The sequence below is a fragment of the Alligator mississippiensis genome, chromosome 5 (assembly GCF_030867095.1).
Source record: "Alligator mississippiensis isolate rAllMis1 chromosome 5, rAllMis1, whole genome shotgun sequence".
Lineage (NCBI taxonomy): Eukaryota > Metazoa > Chordata > Crocodylia > Alligatoridae > Alligator > Alligator mississippiensis.
The window spans coordinates 121,149,416-121,172,287 of NC_081828.1; the positions used below are offsets into that span (position 1 = coordinate 121,149,416).

Below are 22,872 nucleotides of genomic sequence, written 5' to 3' on the forward strand. Positions count from 1 at the left end.
GGTCAGCAGATGGTTCCCTCCATCCCCCACAGAAGTGAGTCTCCAACCACCATCACCTGTTGCTGCTGCTGCTGCTTGGTGGTGGTCATCCTTCCCACCTTGGTGAAGCCTGGCCTGTACTCTACCAATGGAACGTGCTCCTCGCCCTTTGTTGCTAGGTCTCCATATCTATTCTGCAGACAAACTGCTGCAGATAGAGATGAAGATTTCTGCTTGCTGACAGAGGTCACAAGCTTCCAGCTTCCACCTTTCTGGGAATCCATGTCCTCTCCCTTCTCTAGTGCTGCCTCTGGCAGTTCTGCCTCCACAGTCCCAGAGGTCTCCTCCAGCATTGAATTGATTAAGCATCCTCTGCCATGAGCAGTTCAGAGCCTTACCACCTCGTCCTGTAGCTCTCTTGCCTGTTCCTTGAGAGACACCACGAGGAGGCAGCACTCACACTGCAGGCACTCCCCCACCTGGCCATCACTGGAAGGAACCTGCAACCCGCAGTCCCCACAGCACCAAACTTGGACCTGGGTGGAAGCCTTTATGGTGAACGGTCCTGTCTGAACAGAAACCTCACAGGTACAGGCAGTGGCAGTAGCTGTGGCATTTCAACATCTTCCAGCTATTTCCCTGGGTCTTTTAATCTGCCTCTTCTCTCTTATTGCTGTTCTTCCAAGCATGTCGTCCCTAGTGAACTTGCCTGGAAGCTGTCCTGTTCACTGTTCCTTGGCCCCAAAGGGGTTACTTTTTCCCTGCTTCCTCACACCAAGCTGAAAGGAGCTCATCCTCAAAGCGGGGGGAGCAGCAAACTGACGTGTGAACTGCTTGCAAGCTGCTTGCCCTGTTTGCTGGCTCCCTGGTCGCTTGGGGAGTCTCCTTTTATACCCTGCTGGGCCTGGACTGGCTCTGCCCCCTCATTAAGGCTTCTGTCAGGCACAGGCATCAATCACTCAGCAGTCAGCAATCACTCAGCTAGCAACACTCTCAGTTTCTCAGAACAACACCTCACTCACACAGACAGTCCACCAAACAACACTCAGCAGACCAAAGTGTCTTCATCGCTTACCTTCCCTGGGCAGGATCTGGTGCCTGGCTTCTCTTCCCTTTCCCCTTCCTCCTCCTCCTGCTTCTTGCTGCCTCAGATTGCCTGCATACTGTTTGCCCTGTTTGCTGCCCCTGTTTGCTAGCTCCCTGGTCACTTGGGAAGTCTCCTTTTATACCCTTCTGGGCCTGGACTGGCTCTGCCCCTTGTTAGGGCTTATGTCAGGCACAGGTAGCAGTTACTCAGCAATCAGCAATCACTCAGCAATTCACTTACTTCAATCTAAGACATCCCTGAATTTAAGATGACCCCCCAATAGTTACATTCTGTATATGGAAAATCAGTAAATTTCTTTACAATTTTCCAGGTATAGAACTAATTACTGGAAGGTTGTCTGAAATTTACCCTCCCCCATGATTGCTGCAGCAGGGAAAGCAGTGGCTGTGGGAGATCATATATCTGAGGGAAGGGCTCAGGTGGCTTCCTTGTCCTCTGCTCCCCCTTTCCTCCCCCTGCAGCCTTCCTCCCCCCCCCCCCGCCATGCCCAGCTCCCCACAGTCTCTTCCCTTCACCTCCATTCCCCATAGTATCTGCCCCTTTCCCCCCACTCCTCACAGTCTCTGTCTCTTTTCCCCCTCTCCCTTAGCTGTCAGATGGTGCTGGGGCTGCTCCATGCTGGGTCACAGAACACAGTAAGTGTAAGCAGAGCTCCACAGTTTCCATGTGCTTCCTGCCTGGGAAGGTGTCTAGCCCAAGCTGAAACCAAGCTGTACCTGACGGTAAAGGGGGGAAAAGGGGGCAGAAACTGCAAAGGGCAAGCAGAGCAGGCAGGCAGCTTCTCTGAGTTTGACTCTGGCCCTGACCCATCTACATGTGCATTTAAGTATGACTAAATTTAACGTGCATTAAGCTAATGCGCATTAAGTGATTTTGGCAGGTGTCTACATGTGCAGGGACTTGGCACTAAAGTTAGTGCCAAGTTCCTGCAGCCCTGCCATGTGCCCCTAGTGGCTGAGCAGATCCAGCACTAAAGTTAGTGCTGTGTCGCATCTACACGTGCATTACTGTGCTTTAACTAATCTCACCTAAATTTGTTACATGCATTTGCAGGTATCAAATTTAGGCTCAATTAGCCTAATTTCACCATTTTTAATACTCATTAAAGGCACGCACATGTAGACATATGTCCATAGTGTGCATTAAATTAGGTTGATGCTCATTAACACATCTCTTGTAGATGCACCCAAAGGGTAAGAATTGTTACACACCTAAGCTCATTCACTCAACCTGTAGCAGCTCATGTTTATAGTTCTAGAAGTCCCCATAGTGTTGACTATGAAAGCAGCCATCACAAAAGCATTGTTACTTTTAAGAAATATTGTTTTAAACAAAGAGTCCAAATGCAGAGGAGAATCTAAGAGGGTGCACTGGAGCAACGGCAAACAAGGTGTAGCCTCATCCCCTTACCACAGTTCTGGATCCACCCAAGTCCAAATGCAATACCTTCTCCTTCAACCACCAGTGAGTTATACCATCATTAGCAGTAGCACATGACAGTCAAGTCCTCAGAGGTAATGCAGTCCAAATTTTCTTCTTCCACTGGTACAGACTGGTATATGTATCATGGTTTTTGCCACTGTTTTATTATGATGTTGATTGATTCCAAATACTGTTGGGTTTTGTTATTAAATTCAGTCAATACTGCCCCCAGCTAATACCTTTCATAGCACACAGATGCCTTTTACTAAGAGCCCAGCTGATACATCTGAAATAAACTTGTGTGTAAATTATGAATGCATAGGCTATTTATAATTTAGCTTTTGAAAAATTATAGGTAATATCTACTTGCATACAAGTGATTATTCATTGTCATTTGGTATGGTGAAAAAATGATGGTTCACTTTATATTAAATGTAAAATGGTATTTTCTTTTTCCCGGTGTTTATTTAAGCCTTAATTCTGAGAATATTTATAAATCTGCCTAACTAGTCATATGACTAGTCCCCATCAGGTCAATGGAACTATTTGTGTATGTCTAAGAAGTCGATGTTTAAAGGGAGAGAGCCTTACATTATAAGCTCTGCAGAACAGAGTTTGGGAGGAAGCTCTCACAGAGGGGAAGGGACACCTACAGCAATCTTTATTATTTGTATCAGTGTCTTATCTGTAGGAAGACCACATCCAGTGTCCTATCCTGTGAACTTTCCAAATCAGACACCAGCATAAAAATAAAATTTCCCTTTTCCAAGGGCAGAGCAAGTCATGCAAAGCATGTCAGTCTGTTCAGAATTGGCTCTAATTGGTACTAGTGCAAGCTCTTACATTCTTTTACCTGCAGTTGAGGGGTACTCAAAACTGTGTGAAATTATTTCCTTCCTTAGAAATCATCAAAGAAAATGTGAAGAATTACTGGTCATTACCACTGAATGCCCCACCGCTCAAAAAAACCAAAAGGCAAGTAGAACAGGAGAAATAGCATTTGGAAGAACTCTCTTTTCCATGTAGCTGAAATGATTACTGAAAAATAAGAATCATAAAACCCCACAATATCCTGTCATATATTATGGATATAGTTTTTGATGAGATTATTATAGATTTGTGCATGTATATTTGTTCATATAAATACAGTAGATATATAAAACTAGCAACATAAAAACTAAGACTCTCCAGACATATCTAGTTTTAGGCTAATACTCAAATATTCCTCAACTTATTTTTTTTCTTTCTGGAGTATATTCTTACATGCAAGGAGTGAGTTACATAATTCAAATAAAAAAAAGAGTGTTACCGAATAAAGAACATTTTGCTGTGTTTCATTATATATCCATAATGTGTTCTCCAGAAAGGAACATGATTTTTGAAGAGGGAGCTATTAAGCATAATGTTATAACTGTTATGCATAGAGGAATAAGATGAATGGATAGAGAAGAATGACTTGAGCATAGTTATAAGTCATGTGGGAGCAGTGTTTTGTGCCACTGTTTTATTACTATTCTGGGAAAAAGCAACATAATGATATCTACTGGAAAATATTTGAATGCCACCCCACTTGAATTATTGTTCTTGCCAAATTTGATCAATGCTTCTACTGGTTAAAAGGGGTGTTTCCACTTTATCATATTCATTTTCTGGGCAGTTTGCCAGAATACACGGTAAACTAAAGTGTTGGCCCTGGACAGAAGTACAAAAGGTGTATTTTTTGTAAACTGTATTTTAAAAAGCGAGCCCAAATTATTTCTAACATTGATAATAAAACACTAGTCTTTTTATATATGCAGTGCTTAAAGAGACACCTATCCCTGAAATACCTATACCTAATGCTAGGATTACAGCATTATCTGTTGACTTCATTGAGACTACATAGAAGTTTCAAGTATGACAGGTACGTAATATTTCCAGGACATGAGTCAAAGACATAGTCTGAACTATAAGAGACACTTTGGGCATCACCAAAAAAATGCCTAGTTTTTTGTTAAAGCTAAGTTGTCAGATAGAGAAGTTCTGTAGCTTTATTAAAAAGGCAACTTTTCATAAGTATATACAAAATGTGTGTATATTAATTAAAACACTTGAGCACTTTATGGTGTTTGCCAAAATGCAGCATGTGTAGAAAGTGTATTTTTTAATTTCCTAAAAATGAATTTAGTTAGTAAAAGTTAATTTGATTACTTGAACCTGTGAACATCTTCTTCATCTCATGTCTCTATACCACATTTGACTATTGTGTTACACATGCTTGTGCTCATTTATTGTACTTTGTAAGATCTTTCGTTGCACGTGTGCCTTCAAGCAGTGGGCATTGCAGCAGGTGTTGCATAGTCTGAGGCTGTGAGCCTCAGTCACAGGTAGTTGAACCAATGGTATAGCCCCCACTTCTTCATTAGTTCCTTGGAGCATTCAACTCCATTACGTAGGCAGTTGAGACGTTGCCACCTTTGCCATAGTTTGTCAGCCCCTGGTGGTAAGGACTCAGCTGCTGAAATGTCCATTTTTCCACCATCAGGTATTTTCTTCAGCCGCTCGTTCTACATCTATAGTCATGTCTCCTTGGGCGTGGCTTCAAGAGGTTGGGTGCTGGTCTGGAAACTCCTGTGTGACATCAGAGATTTGTGTACTGTGGGATGGTCATACATCAGGTGTCTCACATCTTCAGTTTGTTTCAATTGTTCTGTTCTGCTGGCAGAATTATGCCAGCCAGCAGATACACACTGTTTAGGCAGGTAGGCTTCAGACATCCTGTGATGCATCGGCAGCTATCATTCAGAATGGGGTCATGGTGCTCAGCGTGCAGAGATCTCTCCCATACAGGCCATGCATACTCAGCAGAGGAGAAACTGAGAGCCAGAGCAGTGGTTCAGATGGTTGAGGGGCTAGCTCCCCATTTGGAGTAGGTGAGCTTATGTAAAATATTGTGCTGAGTGCTCACCTTAGCTTTTGTCCTCATGATGTGTTCTTCGTACAAGAGGGTCCAATCAAGGATGACTCCACAGTAAAGTAGATTTGGACAGTGTGATAGTGGGGTCCCAGACTATGTAATGTTGAGCTGGTGGTTGGCCTCATTGTTTTTCAGATGGAACGCACATACTTGTGTTTTCACTGGGTTGGCACATAATTGTTTTTTAGTATAGTACGAGGTTAGGCCAATTAGTGCCTCATTTAGGGTTTTTTCAACATGATCAAAGCCCGTATCTTGGGCTGTTATGCACAGGTCATCTGCATAGATGAAACGTTTTGTTTCTAAATCAATTGGTTGGTCATTTGCATAGATGTTATATAACAGAGGTGCAAGTATGCTTCCTAGTGGGAGGCCATTAATCTGTCACCTCCATTTGCTTCACTTCCCATCCAGTTTGACAAAAAAAAGTTTTTTTGAGTAGGGTTCATATCAGCTCTGTAAGGTGTAGATCTTTTTTTTCATTTCCAGGGTCTTGTGGGGTCATTGGTGATTAACTGTATCTTAGGTGGCTGTTAGGTCAGTGAACACAGCTCCAGTGATTTGGCCTCTTTCAAAACCATCCTCAATATGTTGAGTTAGATTGAGCAGCTGGTTCACTGTTGATTTTCCAGGGTGAAAGCCACCCTGTTTGGGGATTCGGAGTTTATCCACGTATGGGGCACACCAGTTCGGTATCAGTCATTCGTACAGTTTGTATGTGTGGCATAGCAGACAGATAGGTTGGAACCTCTTTGAGTCAGATGGATCTTTCCCTGGCTTTAAAAGTACCATACCTGAGTATGTCCCCATATCTTTGGAATTTTTTGACTGGCTGTGCATGAGTTATATAGGCAGACAAGCCATTATTGAGTCTGGGATTGAAATGGCTTGATTCGTTTAGTAAGTCATCAAAGCCAGCTGTTTTCCCAGTCTTCAGTCCGTTAATACCATCATTCAGCTCTGTCATTAAGTAGGGACTTGTAGAACCCAGGTCTTTGGGGTACTTGTAACTTTCCAGTCTGAGGTTATTTTGCTTGTTTTGGGGCTTTTTCCATTAAGAAACATCTGGTGAGCAGTTTGGTTAGAGGTGACATTATGATGTTGATCTACCTTTCGTGGGTTGTCACTTAGCTTACGTTTTGTCACCCGTGCCTTTTTACTATTATGCGTTGTATCAGTTGACTCAATCAGGGTCTGCCAGGATTTTCTGCATTCTTCTGTGATGGTTAACATGAGCACCTTGCCTGTAGCAGTGGTGTTTGTGGAAAGAGGGTCTAATTCATACTGTTGCCTGCAGTTTTTATATAAGCCAGTGGTTTGCAGAGTGAGGCCTGGGGTGTAATTCATGCAGCAGCTCCACGGTTCTTCCTGGCAGATTTCTTACAGCTTTTATGAATTAGTCATAGTTTTCAGGCAGTGCTTTGATGGTTTTGACTGTGGCATCAAGGTGTTCTGAAAAACCCTTCCAGTTTGCCTTTTTAAGGTTGAAATGTTGGCAGAATGGCAGTGTTATAAGTCTTACTGTGGCTTTGATCTGAATGCCAATTGATTGATGTTGGGAATGTGGAATAGGGTCTAATGCTATCTTATTACTTAGCCCAGCAGTGGTGTCGCTGGTGAATACAAGGTCTGGGTTGTATCCTTGTTTCCAGCAGCCAGTGTTGAATGATTTAGCTAGTTTTGAGTCATGGATCCAATCCAGTTGGTATGGATCCAACCAGGCCTCTATTGCTTCGCTGTCTATTGTCTCATTGTAGCCCCATTGCATGCTGTGGCTGTTAAAGTCATCAGTGATCACCCATGGTTTGTTCTGAGTGATCCCTGGTGTATATGTAAAGGCGAAACCCATCTGAGATGGTTTGTAGACTGAAGTGATTATGATTCCATTGAGCTTGATGGTCAGGATTTCAATGTTGTTTTCTTCAGTCTTTGCTGTAGAAATTATGACGGTTACAGTTCTAACAAATATGACATCTCCAAATCGCTTGTGTGATTTTTTCAATCACCATGGTCACTCCAGTTACTGAAGGGTGATTATTCTGAAGCCCCCAGTGTAGCTCTTGTAAGCACAAGACATCAAACTGGACTTTCTCACATAGATTTACATACAATCAGTTCTTTTTTCACTGTTGAAAACCTTTCAAAGTTAGCAGACAGTACTGTTAAGGCTGGCCCTAAAGGCGGCTTGTGTCTACTTTTGTCAAAAGGCATTCTGATTGGTTATAGTTGGTCAATTTGTAGGGTCAAAATTGTTGTTTGGAGCGTTAGTAGAACTTGCAAGTATTACCTGATAGGGGTCACAAAGTCAATGGCCCCCTTCTACTATGGCTCTCATGATAAACCTGTGATGTCAAGCAGGGAAATTCAGATCTTGATACCTCTTAATTTAACACTTGATTTTAGGATCGTTGCATATGTGCATGTATTTCTATATATTTATGTATTTTTTTAAGTCTTTACATTGAGCCAAATGTTCCATATAAGTTACACTGGTGAAAATAAGGTCAAGTCATTTTGCAAGGCTGAGGACAAGGTTTAGCTTATTTTTTGTCATGCCCGTGTGTGTGTGTGGGTATGCACAGGCATTACATTTAGATTTAGAGCAACCCTGGTTAGGTCAATGTAATGTACCTGAGTAGGTGTAGTAACCTAAACTGAGAAAGGGTTAACCCAATCTTCCAAATGCCTGTATGCATTCACAGCACAGCAGTGAGGCTGGGAAAGCCTCGCCACTCTCCCCAGGTCTGGTCATATCTATGCCTATCCCCCAAACCTGACTTGGCCTATTTTTATTCCTCAACCGCCAAGGACCTGCCAGCCCCCTCCCCAAGGACCCACCAGCCTCTTCCCTCACCGATCCTGCCTGCCTTTTCTTCCACCCTGAGTTACTTACATTGTGTTCCCCACTGCTCCCATCAGCAGCAAACTACTGTACACGCTACTCCTCGTCTACATCTAAGCACCTTAAAGTAAGCCACCTAGACCTAGACTGGGTATGCTGAATGCTTGTTCACACCCAGTGCATGTAAGTAAAAGAATATGGAATATACGCAGTTGTGTAGTTTTATTGACATGAGTTTAAGGACAACCAAATTACAAATTCATTAGATTAGTCTATAGTACAGTTAAAGATTACTGGTACTGCTTATAATGCTAGAAAATGTCTTAATAGTCAGCAAGGAAGCCAAATGTGTATATATAGTGCATTCTTATTGGTTACATAGTCATTAAAGTTTAAGAGCTTAAAAGACATGTCAAAACTTCATGTCAAGCTAAAGAAACAGTGCCTTGACATGTCTTAGTTTGGCAGCTCTTATTGGCACTGCTGGCATTATATGTCACTGTAGTCAAGAAAAAATCCACTAGTCCCTTGTGCTTCCAGTATCTGTGCTTATAATTTTCTTCCTTCCTCCTTGCTATACTTACTGTTTTCCAGAACATTATACCCTTTTCTTTCACCTGATCTACCAAAATTTGACTTATTTTAATTGTATTGAATTTTACTTGGATTGGATTACTTAATAAATTCTGAACTTTCTCCAGTTTCTGGGTATTTTAGATTTGAGCTTCTGATATAAGGCCACATCAACTATTATTTTATTCACTAACAAATGAATTTGCTTTTGTGTTGTCTTAAAACCATATAGTTGCAGTGCTATGAATAGCAAAAGCTAAACATGGTTTGACTTGTGTTCCACTTAGCAGCTTCCACTGGATATATAGGACAAACTAAAAAATATCCAAAAGATAAACTTAGTAAAATCTAGGGTGAAATATTGGCGAAATGAAAAATAACATCAGAGATACTGTTAGGGGAAAAGGAGTCAGAGGGTTGGGGAGAAAAGCCAAAGAAAACATTTTTATATGTGTGTGTGTGTGTGTGTGTGTGTGTGTGTGTGTGTTTGTGTGTGTGTATATATATATATATATATATCTCTCTCCAGTGGAAGCTGCAAATCAAACCATGTTTGACTTTTGCTATTCAGATATATATATAGAGAGAGAGAAAGAGAGAATAAACAGCAGTTACTATGTTTGGAATTGTTTAACACGTTATATATACATCCATATAGAGAGAGAGAGAGAGTGTGTGTGTGTGTGTGTGTGTGTGTACGCGCACATGCCCATTTTGGTTCTTACAGACAGTGCACTGGAGACACAAAAACTTGCACGAGTAGACTGACCAGGTTCAGCGGGCTGTGCACTGGTGAAGCCCATACATGGCAACACTCATGTCCCCATTCTAGATGTGTAAGGACTTGTAGGTTACAAAAATGTAGCCAGCTGAAAACCCATGACTAATAAGTGTTAGGCACTGGAGAAGAAACTTCCTATGTTTCATCCCCAGTAGCTGAGTGGTTAGGGCACGCATTCAAGGAAGTGGCAGAGCTGTGTTATAGGCTCCCCTTGGCTAGAATGGGTTTGAATGCGTGTGTCTGACTTCCTGGCATAGTGCTTTAACACTATGCTAGAGGATAGGAATTATCTAGTCCTTTCTCCAGCTCTCCTTTTAGGGTTGGTCCCATGGACAATCAAGAGAAGGAGTTATATGGTGCTAAAAGGAAGTGAGTAGACTGTGGCTCAGTCAGATGGCTTCTGCCCTGAAAGGGAGAAGGCCCTAGACTCTAGCCTAGACCTTTGCTAGCAAATGGGGCAGAAACTTCACCACTGTGCTGCCCACCATATATTTGATCCAATGACTACTATATGCAAAGGACAGTGGCTCAGCTTGAAAAGGAAGACTGGAAAGGAGACTGGATAATGCCTAACCTGTGGGCTGGTGATTGCTGCTGGGAAGTCAGAAAGGTGCAAGTTCAAAGCTCCCTTGGATAAGGACAACCTACAATCCAAATCTCCTGCTTCATACCATTCAGCTTTTGAAGCTAAAACACTGAAGGCTCCTCTTCCTCCTCACTGTTTCCCAGACTCTGCTCAGGCAAGCACAGACCAGGCCTGCATACAGGCCTAGTCTGTGAGTAGCCTACTGCACATGCTCAATTTGCACACACATGCTTCTGTGTCCACTAGTAATAGAGTAGCCTTTGCTGTGCTGTATTGCAAGCTGTGCATAGGTGCCCAAAATGCCGCTTGTACAGGTAGAAAGCTGACATTTAGGTGTTCAAAGGGAAATAGAATTCTGTCCTTCCTTCTATAATATATACAATATAGATTAAAATATATACTGTGTATATAATATAGCATGCTTATACCATACATTTTGTCAAAGTTTACCATCATATCACACCAAAATAAAAACCAGCAGGGCAGAAAGTTTGTTAATGTAACATAAACAAGTTAAAGAAAGATGTGATATCTGTACAATAAAAAGCCTGTGCAAGTTGCACATTTAGATTTTTTCAAGTATTGAAATTGTGATTTTTTTTTTAGGGTCTTCTACATGGGAGTAAATCTGTTCCCACTGAAGTAAATTTCTCCTTCACAGCATCTGCTGTTTTGAGTTTCTCTTATCTATGGTCTCTGTTTCTTGATGGTTCATGAATGTAAAAGGTTTTGATATGTATAAATGAGCATTTGTTTAAAATGAGAGTTAACTGGTTGGGGGCTGGATCTATGTAATACCACTCACTGTTTTTTTAATGTCTAGTTAACAACAGTGTGTGCTTACCTCTCTTGGAAACTGGTTTTCATAACAGAGACTGCAAAGGGAGCTTGCTTTCAGAGAAATGTTCCAAACATTCATTTGCCTTTCTTTATTAATTTTTGTTTCAATCTTAATTTTGAATGGTGGTATACATTCCATAGTAATTAATGTAATGGGACTTGCTTCAGTAACTTTGTGACTGACAAGACACTTTCCTTTTGACCTTCATTATTATATTGGAAAATTAGGCAAAAATGAAACTGCAGGACAGTTAATATAAGAGATTATTTGAAAAATGGCCTTTTCAGTAAAATAAAAATATTTTGTTTGGTAACCTTTTTCTTCACTAAGAGTTGGTCGTACTTCTTTAAAGGCACTAAGAATAATTATCTATATCAGTGGCTGTCAACCAGGGGTATGCATACCCCTAGGGGTACTTAAAAGGGTCATAGGGTTACTTAAAAGTGCAGCCTGGCCACATGGAGAGCAGCTGGGTCCAGCTGTTGGTGGGGGGAGGGAGTAGAGCAGGGGGTGCCCAGCTGGGGCAGGGCGCATGACTGAGCAGTGCGGTATTAAGGAGTAGTTCCTGCCACTACGCAGACCCCGGGTGGGTATGGTGGGGCATGCGCCCCCGATCTGCACACGGGGCGGTCTAGGGCTAGGGCCACATTGGGCTCTTCCTGGCGGGAGGCTGGGCCAGGCTACACCTGGGGTGGGCAGCAGTGGTGCTGGGAGGGCAGTTGTATGTGGGGGCTATGGCAAATTCTGGAGTGGCTGCAGCCCCCACCCATAGCCCTGCTCCCATAGGCCTCTGCAGCCAGCGAGGGAGTGGGGCTGGGGCAGGCACTGCCCAGCCGGGATGGAGTGCGAGACAGAGCTGTGAGTGGCTCGTCTGGGGGGCACAGGATGGTAGCTCCCACTGCTGCACACACCCTGGGAAGGCATGGGGGGAAGGAGGCGTATGCCTCTGAATCTGCAAACAGGACATGGCAGCCTATGGGCTGCTGTGGGATGGGGCTGGGGCACTGCCAGGCTGTTCCCAGCGGGCGTGTTGGGCTGGGCTGCACTGTGAGGGAGGGTGGCTATATTCTGGGGTGGTGAATTCTGGGGTGGCGGCAGCCCCTCCCGTAGGCCCCTTCCAGCGCCACTGCCACCTGCCCCAAGCACAGCCCAGCCCAACCCCTGCCAGGAATACCCTGGTGCAGCCCTGGCCTGAGCCCACTCATGCCCCACACAGATCCAGTGGCAAGTGCCCCCCATGCCCTCCTGGGGTGCATGCAGCAGCAGGAGCCATCACCCCCACGCTCCCTGAACAAGCTGCTTGCAGCTCCGTCCCATGTTCCACCCCTGCTGGGCAGCACCTACCACTGCTGCAACCTCAGTCCCACTCCCTCCCTCACTACAGGGGCCTACAGGAGTGGGGCTATGGAGGAGGGCTGCAGCCACTCAAGAATTTGCCGTAGCCCCCACAACCTCCGTCCCAGTGTAGCCGCCGCCTGCCCTGAGTGCAGCCCCGGCCAGTGCCCCACCAGGAAGAGCCCAGCACCCCAGCCCACAGCAGCAGCCTGCCCCCTGTGCACAGATCTGGGGGCACACCCCCCATGCCCTCCCAGGGTGCACATAGCAGCAGGAGCCGTCCCTGTCATGTAGCTCAGTCCCATGCCCTGCCCCAGCTGGGCAGTCCCTGCCTCTGCCCCTGCCCCTGCCCTAGCCCCACTCCCTCCCCCACTGCTGGGTCCACCCGCCCCCTGCAACGGCAGCCTGCCCTTGCCCTGCGCGCAGATCTGAGGTCAGATGCCCCTGCCCTCCCTCCCAGGGCTTCAGTCTGCCCCATTGCCCACCCCTAAAAACAAGAAAAAAATATAAAGGAGTACATGAGCTGAAACTTTGGGACAGAAGGGGTACACTTGTTTAAAAGGGTTGAAAACCCCTGGTCGATATCATTTATTGCTACTCTGACTGAAAAAAAATAATATTTCACATATAAGTATGTTTTATTTTTGTATTAAAAATAGCAGGTCCTAGTCTCTCTATCTGCCAGAGACCTCCAAAGAGAGGGGTTATTGCATCATAATGTTAAACCTGATAAATCAAGAGAGCAGGGATTTTTAGTCAGTGTATAAAACTGTTTTCCCCTCTTGGTTTTTAACACCATTTTTTAAATTCTTGGAGGAATACTGTTTGTGAAGGATGCATCTTTTTTTAACTTAATGCTAAGAAAGGGAAATCAGGGAAAATGAGATCTAATATTTTAAAATGGTTAAATAACATTTCAGGTCTCCTTTATAAATCATAAAGGACATTGTTTTTAGTCATCTTTAAGGCCATATTCTCAATTTGCATTAATTATTGATTCTGAACAATAAACCAAGTACTTATGGCTAAACAAAGCTCACTGGGTTTTAGGTTTTTAAGGGAATGTTTTTTATGCACCGAAACATGCCATGCATGTGTGCAAATAAGGCAAAGATATGAAAATATGGCCTAAATCCATAGTATTAGGATTGTGAAATATTCTTTGGGGATTAGGGGTAACAGTTGATAGATAATCCTTTGGCAATCTTGTAAAGGGTTTTCCTTGAGCTTTTTTAAAGGAACAAATTGATTGGTATATTTTAAGTACAAATAGGATGCTATAATTACCCCATCATAGCAGTCAGACAGCTGTCAGTTCCAAACATAATTAGAACTGTTTTCTGTCTCCCAAACATCCACATCTTGCATTTTTATACTCCTTCATCCTCTGCTGTGCGCGCGTGGCCCAGAGAACTAGAGTGAAGCGTCCAACTTAGTAACTTACCCCAAAATTAAAACTAAATAGAAGTCACAGGAACTCATAGGGATAGGCAGTAAGCGTGCTGTAAGATTTATACAGAAGGCAGGATAGATTTGCACCTTTATAGACCAACTAAATCAGAAATGCATAGCATAAGCTTTCATGAGCCTGGGTTCAGGCTCACGAAAACTTAAATTATACATCTCTGATTTAGTTAGGCTATAAGGTGCACACCTGCCGTATGTCTGACTTCAGACTAACTAGCACAGTTAACTACCTTCCTCTGAAAGTTTTAAACATTTAAGTATACTAGAATAATAGTACCGTTTATTTTAGATTTGTGGTTATTGAGGAAAATTAAACTCAAAGATGTACCTCATCAAGAGGGATGAGTTTTGGTATGCCAGGTTGTGGGCTCAGTATTGCTAGCTCCACACACGTTACTGTTTTTTTGTTTTTTTTCTGAAAAAGGACTTTGAAACTATTTTCCATTGTTATTCCCATCTGCTGGCTTCTTGCTCATTCTTTTCTATACCTCTTCAGTAAACTATAAAAGTGTTGCATAAAAGATTGACATAATATGCAAAATCTTTAAGACTGCCTCTGAGATATGTTGTCAAGGCAAATGCAGCAGGCACATTTTAACTATGCGGCTTGGCATTTAGTTACTTCTCTCATTTTAAGTTTTACTAGACCTGCTGGCTTGCAGACAATGAAAAGAGATTTTCTCACACATGTGAGCCCTTTGTCAAAAGAGCTATTTACGCTGAGAGGGAGGTAGTACAGAGCCCCAACTCTGCAGGGAAGTATAAGGTTCATCAGCTACAGTACATCCTCAGCATGCAGAAGCAATTTCTGATAATTTGTTTGAATATAAGAATGAATAGAATCATTCAACTTGTTCCTATTTCTCTCCATCAGGCATGTACTGTGGAGCTGCTCTTTAGATAACGACAGGGAGAGAATCCTGCAGTGCCCCTTTTTTGTTTGGTTTGGGTTGTTTTTTTTAATACTGTAGCTAATTTAAAGGCAGGGAGGTAATAGTGAATGGCTCACACCTACAGCTCTTGTAGCCAGCTGATTTTCTTAATTATACCAGGGTCTCTTATGAGAATCTTTTTGTTTGGGGGTTGGGAGAGAGAGGGAACCCATGATGGTTAAATCAAAGGAAAAAGATACAAAGTATCTTTTGAGTTAGCTGGTGAATACCAGCAGCAATTACAGTGTCTTTAAGGGTCTCTAGAGCATTCATTTACCCTCCCCCTTTCTTTAATCCATTTGAATGTGTTTGCAATGCATGTTTTATCGGCTAAAATGTGACTTTCTGGAGATGCCAGCTAAAGCCAGAAAGTGTCATTGAAGTCTGTGTGTAAAAAAAGCACCAATTACATTGGAACCAAGATTTGGCCTGCGTTTAAGATTTTGGTTGTTATGCATAATTACATGCAATGCTGTTCCACTCAAACTGTGACTGCCTGTGTGCAGGTAATTCCAGAAGTCATTAACAAGGTTTACAGGGGAAATTGTTGAAGTTCAACATTATCAGCTAACTGGTTAAGGGCCATACACTGTGTACAATAGTAATCACTGGAGGTTGTGACCTTTCAGTCACCAAGTCAAAAGAAAAGATTCACTTATTTTCCTCTTGCTTTGCCTTGAAATACCTTTGCATGATGAGGGGCGACATTGATTAAAGTTGGCAATGAAAAAGCAATTTCTGTCCCCTTGAAGATTTAAAGATTCTTTTTGCATAGGGAGCAGGGAATGCCTTAATGGTATTGCATATTCTGTTTTGAATAAAAATCCCTATGGTAAACTCTGCCTCTGGCAGTCATCTTAGTCTTGTGCTCACTGAATTTTAGATGAAAGATAGAAAAGCCTTCTGCTGTTGAGAAAGGAGATAAATAAGGATGGATTTCTGATCGTGTCGAAGGAAATGTTGCACATGACAAAAATGTTTGCAATCCTCAGGGTTGTGATGTATATCATACATAATTATCACTGGTACTTGTAGGATTTGGCCATGCTAAAAGGCATCCATATCCATTAGCTAATTCTGTCTAAGCTCCACATACAGTATGGATTAGTCCCTGTAAAACAGAAGGCAGAGTAGAGATACACGTTGTAGACAAACTCAATAAGATGCTTTTGTGAGCCTGAGATGACTTCATCAAATGCTGTGAAAGAACATGCAAAAACCAGATTGTCAGTCACAAGGACATATCATTCGATGCAAGTTAAAAATGAGTTAGGTTACTGGACAGTATAGCAAAGGAAACCCATGGTGGACCTTTAACTAACTTAAAGGTAATATGAGTGAGGTAGCTGTCAGGAAAGCATATGCTTTAGTTAGTCTATAGAGTGCATCTTTACCCTGCCTTGCCTGACTTCAGACTAACATAACTAACTACCTTTCTCAGCTTATGGTTTGTTCAATTGTATTGTGTCTTCCTCTCTTCCATTGTTTTCTAGCAGGAAGCTGAAAAGGCTTTTGAGTTTTCCAAAACTTAATTTAAGTTTCTTGCTTCTTTGATGAAAATTGCCTGGGGAATATACAGTAATAAAATACAAAGCCTGCGTGTTACGTAGGTGATAGGAAAGCTGCAACACAACAAGATGAAAAAAGGACATTGGTGCTGAAGCAGCTATTAACATTGACATTAAAAAAGAAAAAACTAACAACAACAATCCATGCACATAAAATTTTCAAAAACAGGACTACTGGTAAAGCTATAGCTGGCATTCCCAAATGCTGTTGTACCCGCTGAGAGAGAATTTATTGTAATGAATGACATCTAGATTGAAAAATCAGCACCTCAGGAAATCAGAGGACAGGCTATATAATATAGGTCCTGTTTGAATAGTGGCAGCTGAAAAATTTAGAAATCAGGGAGAGGGGAATATGTCTTCATAAAGCATTTACACGTCAAACAGGGCCTTTGTAAAAAGAACAGAGAATTTATTTTAGTAGACAATTTGATAAATTCTGAAAGAAATCTATTTAAGATCAGTAATTTTCTAAAATGGAACTTTTTCAAAAAAATGAAATAGATTTTCAGATTTTCCGAAAATATTTCACCTTTGTCTGTCTGTCCACTTTCTTCTCTACTATGACAAGTTTTCCGCTATTATGAAGTTCTAGTATAAAGCTGGAACCTTATGGTTCTTAGTGCTCATAGAGTTTGGAAAATTTCAGAACTAGAGCTTGATAAAAACAAAATGGCTGTCCATATATTTAACAAAGCACAGAGTAACCATGGCTCTAAACACCCACTGATTAAGTCTTGGTTGATTCCCCATTTTATGAACCCTAAGCAGCTCAAGACCATTTCTACTCTGGCAGCTCATATGTAACCATATAGCAATTATCAAATAATAGATTATTCTGATTTTATGTTGAGGGAAGGTAGGGGGTTATTTGTTCTCTGGCTCTTTTGTAATTTACTTTATTAGTATATTTATTCTTGAAAACTGAATTTAGAGAGAGAATACTTAAAACTGGCTCATATGCCTTTTTATATTTTTATTTAGCACTTAAATTTTGGTATCCTAAAGACCACACACAACTTTGGACTATATATTATGCTAGGTGGCTTGCAAATACACAATGGCTGTCTCTAACCCAAAGAGCAAGCTCTTTGTATCTATTATGTGAACCACAGGTTTATACGTTCTTTCTATACTTTTTCAACAATGCCATTCTCTGCAGATTACATGTTTAAGTGCATGCTGCTACTTCCCCTCCTCCCTGTGGGCCAATACTGCCATAGGTGGATCTAGAATTTTGAAAAGGAGGGACACGTGGGGACCTCATTGCAGCTCTGCCCCAGGCCCTGGCCTCACACTGGCACTGCCGTGCGAGCCCAGTCCTAGTCCTGGCCCTGCTCCTCACCCTACCCACCCATCCTGCTCCCCACCTGCCCATGGCGCCACTCCATCCAACCAGCCAAGCACACCCTGCCTGTGGGTGTGGAGACCCTGCCTGCTCCATCTGCCACCCCAGGCAGTGGGCATGAGGCAAACAGGCCAGGGTGCCTGGGCAGCAGGGCTGGGCCCTGTGGCCAGTGTTGGAGAGAATGGCAGTGGCAACCGGAAATGTGAAGGCAGAGTGAACTGCCACATGCGGGCTTCAAGGAAGCCAAGTCCAGCCACCACCCTGACACCACGCTGCCTGGCCCTGCAGAATACAGTTCCTAGCATGCCCAAGAGCTGCGCACGGGATTGAGGCAGGCTGTACTCTGTGCCAGGCAGCACCTCTGCGCCCAGGGGCAGCAGGACCAGCCACACACACCACATTCCAGGATGGGTCAATGGATCAGGATGGGTCAATGGATCTGGCGTGGGCCAGATAGAATCACTTGATGGGCTGGATCCAGCCCACAGGCCATATTTTGCCCGCCCTTGTAGTAAAGACTTACCCTGGCAGGTACTTGACTCAGTCTCACTTCTCAAACAGCTCCTTAGAAGCTGTCTTGTTTCTCTGGAGACAGAATCCTTTTAACCAAGCCGGAGTGCCTTTGTTCTTGTCAGTTCCTGGGATTTTTATTCTCCTTGTTCAAGGCAGTTTTGTCAGATGGCTGCTATCCAGAAGGTAGGATCTTTATTGGTAATAATTCAGGCAATGTCTCTTAACAACCTGTAAGTGCTTATTGTGGGCCTATAACAGGGGACCCAAACCCTGTTAGTTAGACATGAGGGAGAGGGGAGGAGGACTCGATCAGCGCACCCCAAGTCTGTGCCAACATGAGCCAAAGAAGGCGAGAGCTCAGACAGATGACATCCAAGAAGGGTCTTTTGAGAAATATGCAAGAGAGTCTTGGGGATTGAAGCAGCCTGACCAGGCAGAGGGGACCTGCACCAGGGAGCCAGGAGGCTCCTGCCACTTTTAGAGGATGGAGCAGCAGTTCATGAAGGGAGTGAAGACCCTGTGCGTGGCTAAGGGGAAGGCATGTGATTAGCAGGAGGAGGACTTCAGGCATATACGCCCAGCCCCTGAGCCAAAGCAGGCAGTCAGACCCTGCAGGGTGCAGAGAAAGGAGCTCTCACAAAGAAGCTGACTGCAGGGCAGTGTGGCTACCCATAGGGGTGAACCAGATTTAGCCCTGGGGCAGGGGGGGAAGCAGCCTTGCCCTAGTTTAGGGATGCCGGGGAGGGGCTTAGACTAAAAGCGAGATGGCGCCAAATGTCCCAGAGACTAGAGGCACAGGTTGGCTGAGAAGACGGGAGCCTGAGCCCAGATTGGACAATTGAGGCAGCCAGGGGCTGACCAGAGGCTGGGACTGGAAAGACCAGAGACAGTGGGCGTTTTAACACATGCTCTGGGAGTGGAAGAGGAGGGGCGCTTTAATTAGCACACAGAGTGTCTCATGTATCAGCGTCCCTTTGCTTAAAAATGACAGCAGGGTCACTTTAGGTCATTCAACAAGCTTTAGTTAAAGCGCTCCCGCCACCATTTTAAGTGTGGGGACACTGATGCACAAGATGCTGGTGTCAGCTGGAGTGCAGTAATTACCACCCTCCATCAGACTCGATTAATCGAGCCTACTCTGATGCGTTATAATTACAGTGTATTGGAGCAGCTTTGCTGCTTGTGTATAATGTATAGGCGCCAGAATAACCCATAGGCTAAAACTAGTAAAGCTGAGGCCTAAGAAGGGATTGACTGGTAACTGAGTTACAACTGTAAGGCATGGACATGGCTGTAGGAGCGGAAGGAGGCCATGAATGTTACCCTTAGGCAAGTCGGATCTGAGAAATGAGTAGAAACCAGCTTCTAAGGGCAGCCTCCCCTCATCATCTTTTAACATCAAGGCATGGCAGACAAGGAAGTAGGGTGAGTTCATAGGAGGCTGGAGCAGGAGCCAGACAGGGTACGGCGGCCACTGTGGGAGCATCAGAGTAGCCCTTGGATGCCATTTTGTAACAGAGGCATTGTTTCCTTACTGCCTGTTTTCTTCAAAGCTTTCTGTTAAGGGGTAAAATATATGTTCCTACTCTGAACATGCCAAGAAACAGGTCAATATACAGTAAGTTATCATGGAGCAGTTTCCTATTTATTGCAGGAATCATGTTGATGTTTCAAGAAATTGCTTATGCCTTATGTGACAAATGATAAACAAGTAGTCAAAAATGTCCATTACTCCTAGTTTCTTACATATAGCTATCTCCAAGACTTCCCTCAACACTGGATACTTGATAGCCTTTTTCTTTATTGATTTATAGACTTACTGTTACGTTACAACTTGTCCTTTAGGACTTGTATCTTCCCTCATTGATATGTAGATGTTTTTTGTTGTTGTTTTGATGGTTTGTCTTTTTGAGCTTCTTTGTCTGTCACCCTGTTATTCATGTGGAAAGTGCTTCTGTGAACTCAGCCTTCTCCTCCTCCATTTCAGCTGTAATTTTTGTCCAATCCTTCACTACCAGATTCAAAGTTACTGTTGTGTTACTGACATCCCTAGCAGATGTCTCTGTCTGACCCGAGTGCTCCTCAGCACCTGTCAGCTTTCCTCCCAGATCTTACTTAAACGATCAAAAGCCATATCTGTTTTATTTGCCAGTAGTCTGGTTTTACTTTAAGTGGAACCCATCCCTTCTGTATCAGCTCTTTTTCAGCCCCAAAAAAGTAAATCTTTCTTCTCTTATTATTCATATCCTTATGGATGATGAAGTTCTTTTTGTTTACTTGTGCCTGCACTTGGAAGAAGATACACCTTAGAAAGAGATTTATAAAGATCTAGTCTTTTCAGTCTTTAATCTAAATTTAGTATCATGGAATTTTTTTTTAATTTTTGGTACCCATGTGTTCCACAGCCAGAAACTCTTCCTGTATTCATGCAACAATTTGTTTGTGATGGTTGCCTTGTGAGTTTCATCACCTCAACATATATGTGGTTTACACAGGTATTTATGAGTCATAATAGAAAATATTAAAAAATAAGAGCTTTGGAAGAAATATGAATCATCATGCTTCAGGGTGTAAAGTAAGCTCTAACTTCAAGGAGTTAGAAGGAAATCTGTCTTGTGGGCTGGTCACAATGTCTGCCTATAGGCTTCAGTGAAGTAGCTGGTATTGGCCATGGTCTATGACAGAATATAGAACCTTGAATCTGAGCCAGAGTAGTAATTCATATGTGCTTTATACTCTCACCCATTCAATGGGCTGTGACAGAGTAATAATGGGCATTTTTACACGTCTTGTGGGACAAGGTGCCAAGTGCTTTAATTAGCAATCTGTGCTAATTAAAAGTGCCCGCGCATCACATGTATTAGCATTCCTGTGTGTCCCCGCAGTGAAAAAATGGTGGTGGGGAACTTTGAATTAAACTCATCTATCATGTTTTATTTCAAAACACCCTGCTGCCACTTTTTCAGTATGGGGATACGCGGCATCTCATGATGCAGAAGGCTGCCAGAGCGCATCAATGTCCATGCTCCAGCAGACTATATTCAAGTCTGCTCTGACGCACTGAATTACCAGCGCATCGGAGCAGACACTGCACACGTGTGTAAGAGCCCAATATGAAGAGGGAGCAGTTAACAAATCTAAGCCTATTATCAGAGCCAACCCAAGCAGGGTGCAGGACCTGGGGCAAATCAGCCCATGCGGGGTCCCGCCCCTGCTCCGATCCCACACACCCTGGACCCGAAGAAGCTGCTGCCACCATCAGCGGGGTGTGGCGGGGAGGGTAGTGAACGGCTGGATGTAAAGCCAGCAGCAGTGGCACAGAGTCGCAGTGGCCACTCTGCCCAGCTCCACAGGGCCCTTGAAAGCACGGGGCCCAGGACAGTCACCCCAATACACCCCCCCCCGTACCCCGCAGGGACGGCCCTGCCTATTATCTTCTGTTAACCAGTTTAGGATTGAATTTTAAGTGGGTCACTGTCATTGTATTACGTATTTTTAATCTAAGTTTGTAGAACTGTATTTGTCATAAAAATTGACTTTCCACCAATGAGTTCTCTGACATATGGAAACAAGAGGCCTGAAACAATTAAACACATATTCAATAGGGGCTTGGAGTGTATTAAAAGTGAGCAAGGAAGGATTTGGAGGAGGGGAACCTGTGATGGTGAAAATGAAAGTGTGGCAGGTTTAGATACCCTCTTCTTAGAAGGTGGTGGAGCATTCTGGGCAGGTGTCTAACAATAGATCGATGAAATGGTCTTCCTACTTAAGTGCTAATGATAAGAATGCGGCACCTTTCTTTTATAAAAAATAGTTTTCTTGAAACCAGTTGGAACACTCATCTAAAGGATTTATCGGTACTTGAGACAGATAAGATCATGTCCTAAAACTATCAAAAGAGAGAAGTGTAATGGTGTAAAAAGAAAAGGAAAGGAGAAAAAGCAATCTGTATCAGTTCGGAAGTCAGGCTCGATGGCTTTCTGCCATGTCTCGAACTGATAACATCTAAAATTTTGATCTGATGTAAAGACCAAATGATGCTAAAAGAATTGGTCATGTTTTATACAGTGTTTCATTGTTCTGCATAGTTAGCTGGTTCCTTTCCAAATCTTGATTCTGTTTTGGATTTAAGACATTAAAAAAGTCCCAAAAACTGAAACTTCCATTTTCATTATCCTAAAAAGGGAAATAATAGCAATTCATATCTCATCTTAATAACTGTCATTTCAAATACAATTCTTGATGAAGTTCTACATTTGGAAAAAAGGAGCTCTCTTTTTTCTGTTAATTAGTTGACATGATACAATTCAGGGGGCTTTTTAATAAGAGAGGTCCTAGTTTAATTAATTTCAAATATCACAATTAAATAAAATTAATAACCCATGTTGAAAAATATACAGCAGTAGTTGAAAGAAATAATTTATTAGCTAACTTGCTATGTGTAATAAGTGGTGATATGTAATCAAATTAATATATCCTATTTATTGCTTAAATATTATAATATTTGTTAAGTGACCATATCAAACTTAGTGATTATTTTCTACCTTTATAGGTGTTTCATTCACGTGATTTCCAGTTAGTAAACTTTTTGAAGGGTACTCAGTCTAAGAAAAACTGAGAA

At 42.9% G+C, this 22,872-nt stretch overlaps 1 protein-coding gene and 1 long non-coding RNA gene across 10 annotated transcripts in view; one reads left to right on the forward strand and one right to left on the reverse strand.

Annotated features, from left to right (window-relative positions):
• Window positions 1–22,872, forward strand: part of TPK1 (thiamin pyrophosphokinase 1) — a 535,729-nt gene that overhangs the window by 367,907 nt on the left and 144,950 nt on the right. The window lies entirely within an intron of this gene.
• LOC109282228 (uncharacterized) overlaps window positions 1–22,872 on the reverse strand; it is a 41,271-nt gene that overhangs the window by 15,354 nt on the left and 3,045 nt on the right. The window lies entirely within an intron of this gene.